The following is an 11,020-nucleotide window of genomic DNA, read 5'->3' on the forward strand; positions in this document are numbered from 1 at the left end:
GAGATCCTTGATGATAACCTGCTCCAGAGCGCTATTGGACCTTAGACTGGGGCGAAGGTTCACCTTCCAACAGGACAACGACCCTAAGCCCACAGTCAAGACAACGCAGGAGTGGCTTTGGGACAGCCAGAGCCTGGAAATGAACCCGATCGAACATCTCTGAAGAGACCTGAAAATAGCTGTGCAGTGATGCTCCCCATCCAACCTGACAGAGCTTGAGAGGATACGCAGAGAAAAATGGGAGATACTCCCCAAATACAGGTGCCAAGCTTGTGGCATCATACCTAAGAAGACTCAATGCTGTAATCGCTGCCATAGGTGCTTCAACAAAATACTGAGTAAAGGGTCTGAATACTTATGTAAATGTATATTTCCATTTTTTATTTTAAATCAATTAGCAAAAATATCTAACAGTTTTTGCTTTATCTTTGTAGGGTATTGTTTGTAGATTAATGGGGAGGGGGACTACAATTTAATCAATTTTAGAAAAAGGCTTTAACGTAACAAAATGTGGAAAAAGTCAAGGGGTCTGAATACTTTGAATGCACCGTATTTACAGAACCAGTCATTTACTCATTTAAGGGTTTTTCTTTATTTTTACTATTTTCAACATTGTAGAATAATAGAAGACATCAAAACTATGAAATAAGACATATGGAATCACGAAGTAAGCAAAAAAGTGTTAAACAAATTAATATAGATTTTATATTTGAGATTCTTCAAAGTAGCCAACCTTTGCCTTGATGACAGCCTGGAATGCATTTCAATGAACAGGTGTGCCTTGTTAAAAGTTAATTTGTGGAATTTCTGTCCTTCTTAATGCGTTTGAGCCAATCAATTGTGTTGTGACAACGTACGTTGGTATCAGTGGCGACCCGTCATTCAGGGCACCTGTTTTGAGCCCCACATTTTTAGCAAAAAAATAAATATATATATATACAGTTGAAGTCAGAAGTTTACATACACCACCTTACCCAAATATATTTAAATTACGTTTTTCACAATTCCTGACATTTAATCCTAGTAAAAATTCCCTGTCTTAGGTCAGTTAGGATAACCACTATTTTAAGAATGTGAAATGTCAGAATATTTGTAGAGAGAATGATTTATTTCAACTTTTATTTCTTTCATCACATTTCCAGTGGGTCAGAAGTTTACATACACTCAATTAGTATTTGGTAGCATTGCCTTTCAATTGTTTAATTAACTTGGGTCAAACGTTTTGGGTAGCCTTCCACAAGCTTCCCACAATAAGTTGGGTGAATTTTGGCCCATTCCTCCTGACAGAGCTGGTGTAACTGAGTCTGGTTTGTAGGCCTCCTTGCTTGCACACGCTTTTTCAGTTCTGCCCACAAATTTTCTATAGGATTGAAGTCTTCTTCATTCTTTCTTTTCTCTCCAAAACTCTTGAACGTGCCGTCCTTGGCCAGCTCTCCTGCTATCTCTCTCAGAATGACCTTCTTGATCCTAATCAGTCAGGTTTCAAGACTGGGCATTCAACTGAGACTGCTCTTCTCTGTGTCACGGAGGCTCTCCGCACTGCTAAAGCCAACTCTCTCTACTCTGCTCTCATCCTTCTAGACCTATCTGCTGCCTTTGATACTGTGAACCATCAGATCCTCCTCTCCACCCTCTCCGAGTTGGGCATCTCCGGCGCGGCCCACGCTTGGATTGCGTCCTACCTGACAGGTCGCTTCTACCAGGTGGCGTGGCGAGAATCTGTCTCCGCACCATGCGCTCTCACCACTGGTGTCCCCCAGGGCTCTGTTCTTGGCCCTCTCCTATTCTCGCTATACACCAAGTCACTTGGCTCTGTCATATCCTCACATGGTCTCTCCTATCATTGCTATGCAGACGACACACAATTAATCTTCTCCTTTCCCCCTTCTGATAACCAGGTGGCGAATCGCATCTCTGCATGTCTGTCAGACATATCAGTGTGGATGACGGATCACCACCTCAAGCTGAACCTCGGCAAGACGGAGCTGCTCTTCCTCCCGGGGAAGGACTGCCCGTTCCATGATCTCGCCATCACGGTTGACAACTCCCTTGTGTCCTCCTCCCAGAGTGCTAAGAACCTTGGCGTGATCCTGGACAACACCCTGTCGTTCTCCACTAACATCAAGGCGGTGACCCGATCCTGTAGGTTCATGCTCTACAACATTCGCAGAGTACGACCCTGCCTCACACAGGAAGCGGCGCAGGTCCTAATCCAGGCACTTGTCATCTCCCGTCTGGATTACTGCAACTCGCTGTTGGCTGGGCTCCCTGCCTGTGCCATTAAACCCCTACAACTCATCCAGAACGCCGCAGCCCGTCTGGTGTTCAACCTTCCCAAGTTCTCTCACGTCACCCCGCTCCTCCGCTCTCTCCACTGGCTTCCAGTTGAAGCTCGCATCCGCTACAAGACCATGGTGATTGCCTACGGAGCTGTGAAGGGAACGGCACCTCCATACCTTCAGGCTCTGATCAGGCCCTACACCCAAACAAGGGCACTGCGTTCATCCACCTCTGGCCTGCTGGCCCCCCTACCTCTGAGGAAGCACAGTTCCCGCTCAGCCCAGTCAAAACTGTTCGCTGCTCTGACACCCCAATGGTGGAACAAGCTCCCTCACGACGCCAGGACAGCGGAGTCAATCACCACCTTCCGGAGACACCTGAAACCCCACCTCTTTAAGGAATACCTAGGATAGGATAAAGTAATCCTTCTAACCTCCCCCCCCCCTTAAAAGATTTAGATGCACTATTGTAAAGTGGTTGTTCCACTGGATATCATAAGGTGAATGCACCAATTTGTAAGTCGCTCTGGATAAGAGCGTCTGCTAAATGACTTAAATGTAATGTAAATGTAAGTCAGGGCTTTGTGATGGCCACTCCAATACCTTGACTTTGTTGTCCTTAAGTCATTTTGCCACAACTTTGGAAGTATGCTTGGGGTCATTGTCCATTTGGAAGACCCATTTGAGACAAAGCTTTAACTTCCTGACTGATGTCTTGAGATGTTGCTTCAATATATCCAAATGATTTTCCTCCCTCATGATGCCATCTATTTTATGACGTGCACCAGTCCCTCCTGCAGCAAAGCACCCCCACAAAAGGATGCTGCCACCCCCATGCTTCACGGTTGGGATGGTGTTCTTCGGCTTGCAAGCATCCCCCTTTTTCCTCCAAACATAACGATGGTCATTATGGGCAAAGTTCTATTTTTGTTTCATCAGACCAGAGGACATTTCTCCAAAAAGTACAATCTTTGTCCCCATGTGCAGTTGCAAAGCTTTGAAGCAGTGGCTTCTTCCTTGCTGAGCGGCCTTTCAGGTTATGTCGATATAGGACTCGTTTTGCTGTGGCTATAGATAGTTTTGTGCCTGTTTCCTCCATCATCTTCACAAGCTCCTTTGCTGTTGTTCTGGGATTGATTTGCACTTTTTGCCCCAAAGCACGTTTATCTCTAAGAGACAGAACGCGTCTCCTTCCTGAGCGGTATGACGGCTGCGTGGTCCCATGGTGTTTATACTTGCGTACTACTGTTTGTACAGATGAAGGTGGTACCTTCAGGCATTTGGACATTTCTCCCAAGGATGAACCAGACTTGTGGAAGTCTACCATTTTTTTTCTGAGGTCTTGGCTGATTTCTTTTGATTTCCCCATGTTGTCAAGCAAAGAGGCACTGAGTTTAAAGGTAGGCCTTGAAATACATCCACAGGTACACCTCCAATTAACTCAAATGATGTCAATTAGCCTATCAGAAGCTTCTAAAGCCATGACATCATTTTCTGGAATTTTCCAAGCTGTTTAAAGGCACAGTCAACTTAGCAAATGTAAACTTCTGACACACTGGAATTGTGATACAGTGAATTATCAGTGAAATACTCTGGCTGTAAACAATTGTTGGAAAAATTACTTGTGTCATGCACAAAGTAGATGTCTTAACCAACTTGCCAAAACTATAGTTTGTTCACAGGAAATTTGTGGAGTGGTTGAAAAACAAGTTTTAATGACTCCAACTTAAGTGTATGTAAACTTCCGACTTCAACTGTATATATTGTAGATATATATACACTACCGTTCAAAAGTTTGGGGTCACTTACAGATGTCCTTGTTTTTGAATGAAAAGCACATTTTTTGTCCATTAAAATAACATCAAATTGATCAGAAATACAGTGTAGACATTGTTAATTTCGTAAATGACTATTGTAGCTGGAAACGGCTGATTTTTTTAATGGAATATCTGCATAGGCGTACAGAGGCTCATTATCAGTAACCATCACTCCTGTGTTCCAATGGCACGTTGTTTTAGCTAATCCAAGTTTGTCATTTTAAAAGGCTAATTAATCATTAGAAAACCCTTTTGCAATTATGTTAGCACACCTGAAAACTGTTGTCTTGATTAAAGAAGCAATAAAAATGGCCTTCTTTAGACTAGTTGAGTATCTGGAGCGTCAGCATTTGTGGGTTTGATTACAGGCTCAAAATGGCCAGAAACAAATACTTTCTCCTGAAACTCGTAAATCTATTCTTGTTCTGAGAAATGAAGGCTATTCCAGATTACCTGGCCTCCACAATCACCAAACCTCAACCCAATTGAGATGGTTTGGGATGAGTTGGACCGCAGAGTGAAGGAAAAGCAGCCAACAAGTGCTCAGCAAATGTGGGAACTCCTTCAAGACTGTTGGAAAAGCATTCCAGATGAAGCTGGTTGAGAGAATGCCAAGAGTGTGCAAAGCTGTCATCAATGCAAAGGGTGGCTACTTTGAAGAATCTCAAATATAAAATATATTTTGATTTGTTTAACACTTTGTTGGTTACTACATGATTCCATATGTGTTATTTCATAGTTTTGATGTCTTCACTATTATTCCACAATGTAGAAAATAGTAAAAATGAAGAAAAACCCTTGAATGAGTAGGTGTCCAAACTTTTGTCTGGTACTGTGTGTATTGTATATACAGTATATACAACGCATTGGGAAAGTATTCAGACACCTTGACTTTTTCAAAATTTTGTTAAGTTACAGCCTTATTCTAAAATGTCAATCTACACACAATACCCAACAACGACAAAGCAAAAACAGGTGTTTAGAAATGTTTTCAAATGTATTAAAAATAAAAACATAAATACCATATTTACGTAAGTATTCAGTATTGCGACTTGAAATTGAGCTCAGGGGCATCCTGTTCCCATTGATTGTCCTTGAGATGTTTCTACAACTTGATTGGATACAGCTTGTTTTGATATCAGCACAGCTTTTTTATGTTGTCAAATGTCACCCATAATGTGTCTTTCTAATGTAAAAAAATGAAATGAAGGTTGTATTTACATAAGCTATTGCTCTTCATGTATTGATAACAAAAACACGACAAAGTAATTCTGTAAGAGCTCGACAAATATGTAAAAATAAATAAACTTCTGTATGCGTGTTTGGAGAGCTAAAAGCTGTAGCTAGAAATGAGTGTCATGGTACAGTATGTTAATCATCCATGAGTTGATTATTTGCCAGAGCCTCCCATTAGGATGAGCAGGTAGAGGAATATTACATTTACATTTTAGTCATTTAGCAGACGCTCTTATCCAGAGCGACTTAACAGTAGTGAATGCATACATGTCATACGTTGTTTTTCTCCGTGTGTAGACCTACACAAAGTAGCAAGCTAGTGTGCAGGAAAATGTTTATGTGGTGCTTCGCAAGAGTCCAGTCCCAGTCCAGTTGTGGAACTTTGTGTGTTGGCCGAGCCAAATAAATTATTAAATAAATAAACAAATCATAATCTTTTGTCGCTTATTACTGTTAGCTAATTAATGGCGCTTGAAGAACTGTTGTATAAAAGCAGTATCACACTCGAGGTCGTGCTGTTATACTGAATATTATTCTCTTCGGCACTCGGCCTGCAGCCTCATACCTAAGACCGAATCACAGCCATGCTGATGTTCAGCACTCCCCCGTGTGATATTACTTAACTGACATACGTTCCTCACATTATCTAGCTACATTAGGGAGGACTATAAATAAAAAGTCAAAGATGGTCCAAATCTTTGAGTCAACTAACAAAACCATGAATGAAGATGGAATGGATGACACATATCCTGGCATGGATCATATATCAAACGCAGAATTGAAAGGTAATGTTAATTTGTTTATACCCGTCTACCTTTCTCCTTAGCAAGCTAATTTTAGCTAACGTTCATTTGAATTGGAAAATTGGCATACCTAGTAAGCATGCTAATTTTACCTAAATAACGTTGACTGTTAGCAGTTAATAACTGCACGAACGGCCATTCGTTGAAAACACTTGAACTTTGGTTAGATTGATAGTGCTTTATTGCCAGAAATAGTGTTAATAAGGTGTAAATGTGCCCTAATGACTGACACCATCGATTATCCAGCTTCACCGTCTTTGGCGCCCCCTCCACTGACAATAGAAAATAAATAGAAAGGGCGCCAAAAACGGCGAAGCTAAATTATCGACGTGTCAGTCATTATCTACAATCTTAGCTAGGCAAGCAAAGATTAACGTAACTAAGGTTTTCAATATGGATGACAATTTAGCGTTAACGTTAGTTTCATTAGCTTGCACTATCTTTTGGTTCAAAGTAATTAACGTCAACGTTAATGATATACTGGTAGTCTAATTTTGATAGCTAACATTAGCTAGCTTGGTAAATCATTCCTGCATTAACTGGAAAGGGAAGACAGTATGCTAATGTCTCATAACCTATATTAACCTGACACTTTGTGTCTATAAATTATGTATTAGTTGCTAATTACTTAACTATTTACAAGTGGTTAAATGTGTTTTTCAGCTGCTAATATCAGTGCAGACATGCTTCCCAGTCTCTCTAAGGAGGATTTACGTGATCTCTTTCCCGGACCAGAGCACTTCTTCAGAAGGAGAACCATTTGGCGACTTAATCATGGTGAAAATTAGGTAATGTTAGATTTTGACATTTGGGAGACATTTAATCTAACCATGCAGGCAGTGTTTCCTGTTATCAAAGAAGCATTTCCTGGCCATCATTACAATACATGTATCTAAAGATGTAGTTGTTTTGGTGTTTGCTGTTAGGTTGTTGTTACATTGTGGTGTTCTTTGCCTTTATAATTACCATTGAATAAATGTATGTCTTATACAGGGTCAAGAATCAGACCTGTGTAGACCAGTCACCTCCTCTGGGACCTATGATTTCAGCCCCACTCCCACCCCCTTTCCCTCCTCCTCCTCCACCCCCTTCCACTCTCTACTGCCCCCCCATCCCCCCACCCCTCTCCAAACCCAAGAGACCAACATGGTGCCACCAGAACTGTACAGCTTGTCAGCCCACAGTATGTCATATACACAGACACAGAGTTGGAGCAATCAAGAATAACCTTTTTTGAAAAACAGCGTGCTGGACAAGGAGACTATATCCTTTCCAAAGATCTTCGCTGTTGATTAATCAGGAATACAGTAACAAGCATGATTTCCATTGAGAGAGCGGCAGGGGATGACTTCCAGTATCCATGCAGCCGTGAACTCATTGTAATGGTGAAGCGTCTCATAGACTACTACCCAATGCTGCGGGACAGATCTGCAACCAGTGGAGCTGAGTGGGTCACTTCTCAGTATTGGGTAGTAGTCACTTCTCAGGTATTCAACACATGTTTCCAAACACAGCACTGTTGGATACCTGGCAACCAAAGTGCAAACATCTGACACTCAAAATAGCAGGGATGTGCTTCATCCAGATCAATCAGGGAAACATGTGTCTGCTTGTATCGTTTCATTTCTGTGGAATATGTTTATGATGTACAGGATCAGGGCAGCAAATACATACTCCTCTGGATCCAGGGCATACTTCTGCCTGCCCATTACCAGCTGGCAGTCAATCACCAGGAGGGAAAAGGTGATGGAGGAAAGAAAGGGTTTAGGGTGCAATAGATGGAGGTATTCATTCTGGCTACAAGGCTGCATAAACAGAAAGAACCTAATAAAAGGAGATATAACATTGAGTGAGTTCTATATCAGTGAGAAGAGCAGGGCTCCCAGAGATCCATAGACTATCTGCAGCACATTGGAGTAGTAGAAACAGCAGAAGAAGCTGAACATGAGAAGGTCCACTGCCCCAGCACCAGCAGGATGCCATTACAAAGCGTGAAGTCCACGCTTTGTAATGTCTGCAGACCAAAGAGAGGACTGAGTAACTTTTATTTCTGAATTCCAAAGCGACCCTGGGCAATATGGTATTTGTTGTCCAATAAGCTAGGTCACCGGGGGGTCAGCCTGACCACAAACTGATGTGGTATGGTCGATTTGGAATTAAGCATAATATCATGTTTTTAGTGATTTGAAAAAAACAGTCTGACCTGGGCTGAGAAGATGATGATGGTGAAGGAGATGACCACTGTTGCTCCCATGGCGATGACTACAGCAGTGGTGTCGGGGAATGAGGCCACAGTGCTGACCATGTAGGAAAGGCTGAGAGCGACCACTGACTAGAGGCAGTATGCACACCATAACACTTAAAATACCACTCACTCAATCCCAAATCTCACTTTATCCTATCATTGTGTTCAAGTAGTGATAGAATCAAAGCAAGATCAAAGACGGTTGTTCTCATTAGTCATGCAACTAAGTTCTAGGAGAATGTATTTGGCATTAGCCAATAGGGAACTGTGAATACAGTAAGGTACACTTATAAGCATCACCGGTAACTTCACTTTTTAAATAATGTGTATGAACACATCTAAAAAAAAACTATTGTATAGTTTATATCTATAAGTGAACAGATAAACCTAGAGCTCAATTAAGTCTAACCCACACTTCAGTATTACTTAGTGACTTTGCATGGGCCAGTTTGTCAGTCGCTGGTCTAGCTAGTTGTGATGGGGTTGTGTTTATGTGTTTGTGCGTGCGTGTGACCCACCAGGTTCCAGGGATGGCTACTGCTAAATGAGCTGCAGCAGATGAGGCAGATGGCCACTGAAGTAAACAGGATGGAGGAGCTGAGGTAAATCAAATGTTATTTGTCACGTGTCGTAAACAACTGGTGTGAACTTAACAGTACAATGCTTACTTACGGGTCCTTCCCAACAATGCAGAGATAGAACATGGAGAAATAATAGAAAAATTGTCCATATGTTGCTCTGCATCGCTGCCCCCACCATACCGGAGAAAGTGTACACACACAATGCTGAAGGTCACCAGCAACTGCAGGGTCACAACACTGAACACTTGCACAGGTAGAAAGACAGGGTTACCATTAGCCCCTTGGGAGGTATACTTGGGAGGTTACCAAGAAACTTAGGGCTCCAAGACCAAATCTCTCAAACATATCAGTATAAACCTTTCTGATATAAGGCTTCCATATTGTCTCGTCATCAAAAGATGACACCAATAGGATGGCATCTGTCACTCTCTGGTGGAGAGGATCCTTTGTGAGTGACAGAACAACAGTCTCATATTATTGGCCATGACAACACTGGAATATTGTAGTGACTTTGCAGACTTTTCAGTGGTCATGTAACCCAACAAGTGAATTCAACGGACATACATTATTCCAGCAGAAATGTTAAATTTTGCATTAACATTTTATTGTAATTGGCAGTAATGAGGAAAGACATTAATAATCCACCAGCATGACAGTTTCCCCTCTTTCCTTGCTATTGCAGAACAGGATAGTTACCTGGCTCTGCCACATGGTTACACTCTCCAGGTGGGAGGGGTTCGAAGTCCACCCATGCCTGTAGTGGGTACAGGACTGGGGGGTAGAGTAGGGCATTCTGAGCCTCTGTGGGCGTGGGGTAGTTCTGTGCATCTGTCATTCTGAGCGAGAGCGTAGTGTGAAGAGGAGTGGGTTGGAAGAGACTGATGTTTGGAGGAAAATATAGAGGGCTTAGATGATATCAAAAGGCCTGTGAGAAAAGAGATGTGAGATACTAGCCTGGGGGTTTCCACTGTCCACATGAGGAACCTGGAATTGAGTAAACCTTCATAAAGAAATGTAACAGTTACATGTCAGAACAATGATGCAACAATAACATCCTTGCATTTATGACCAAATCAGCATAATGTGTATGTTAATATTACCAAGGAATGTTTTGTATTAGTGTTCTCACTGAGACGTTGTTTTGTCTATAGATGTGTGTGAACGCAGATATTTCTCAGTAACTACAGTTCTCAATAACAGGAATCAGTAGGTCAAACCACTGGGATAAACTGAATTCAAAAATGTAAATATCTTTCCTTCTAAAATAAAATATTATAATTTGCATTTTATCTTTTACAAATGACAACTGGAAAACTAACCCCAAAAAGATTAAATCCCTTATTTTACTACAGCATTCATACACAATTAGATCATATGTTTGTGTTGTCCAATTTATTTAATTATTTTGTCCAAACTGGCACATCATCTGCTACCAACAGGAGATTTTTGACAACCCCAAAATGATGTCATCTTAGTTCTGTCATTGAAGTAGTGGACCAATTGGGAGATGACTAACTGAGCACTTACCTTCTTTATACCTGGGTTTCACTTGTGCTGAACCTCAATTACCGCACTGTACTTCCTGTGAGGTTGAGTGATGATCTAGCGGCTAGCCTACACACAGACTGCTTTGCTGTTTGACTCAGACTGAGAAACTGGAACTTCTACCTTCACCTTTAGCAGCCTGTGCCCTTTTGGGTTATTTCCAGAACTGAAATGTCACTGACAGTGATGGTGAACTAAGGCCTTGTTCACCCTGCAGGCCTTAATGCTCAAATCAATGTAGTTTTTCAAATCCATTTTGGACTACCGACTGTCCAAACAGCAAGTTACAAGTGACCAAATAGAATTTGTGTGTATTCAGACAGCATTCATTTGTTGACAAGGCTACGCTTGTTGTCATAATAACGATGAGTGTGTGCGCAGTAGGGTAGGCTGACTGGTGGTGGTGCTCAGGGTTCCTATCGCTCAGAAGTTATGTAGCAAGCTAAGGTGACAACAATACATGCCATGGACGTTCCCCAGTTGCTTTGAATGCTCAAAATCATAGGGTAAGAAC

This window comes from Salmo salar, chromosome 03 (genome assembly GCF_965601325.2).
Source record: "Salmo salar chromosome 03, fSalSal1, whole genome shotgun sequence".
NCBI classification, from domain to species: Eukaryota; Metazoa; Chordata; class Actinopteri; order Salmoniformes; family Salmonidae; genus Salmo; species Salmo salar.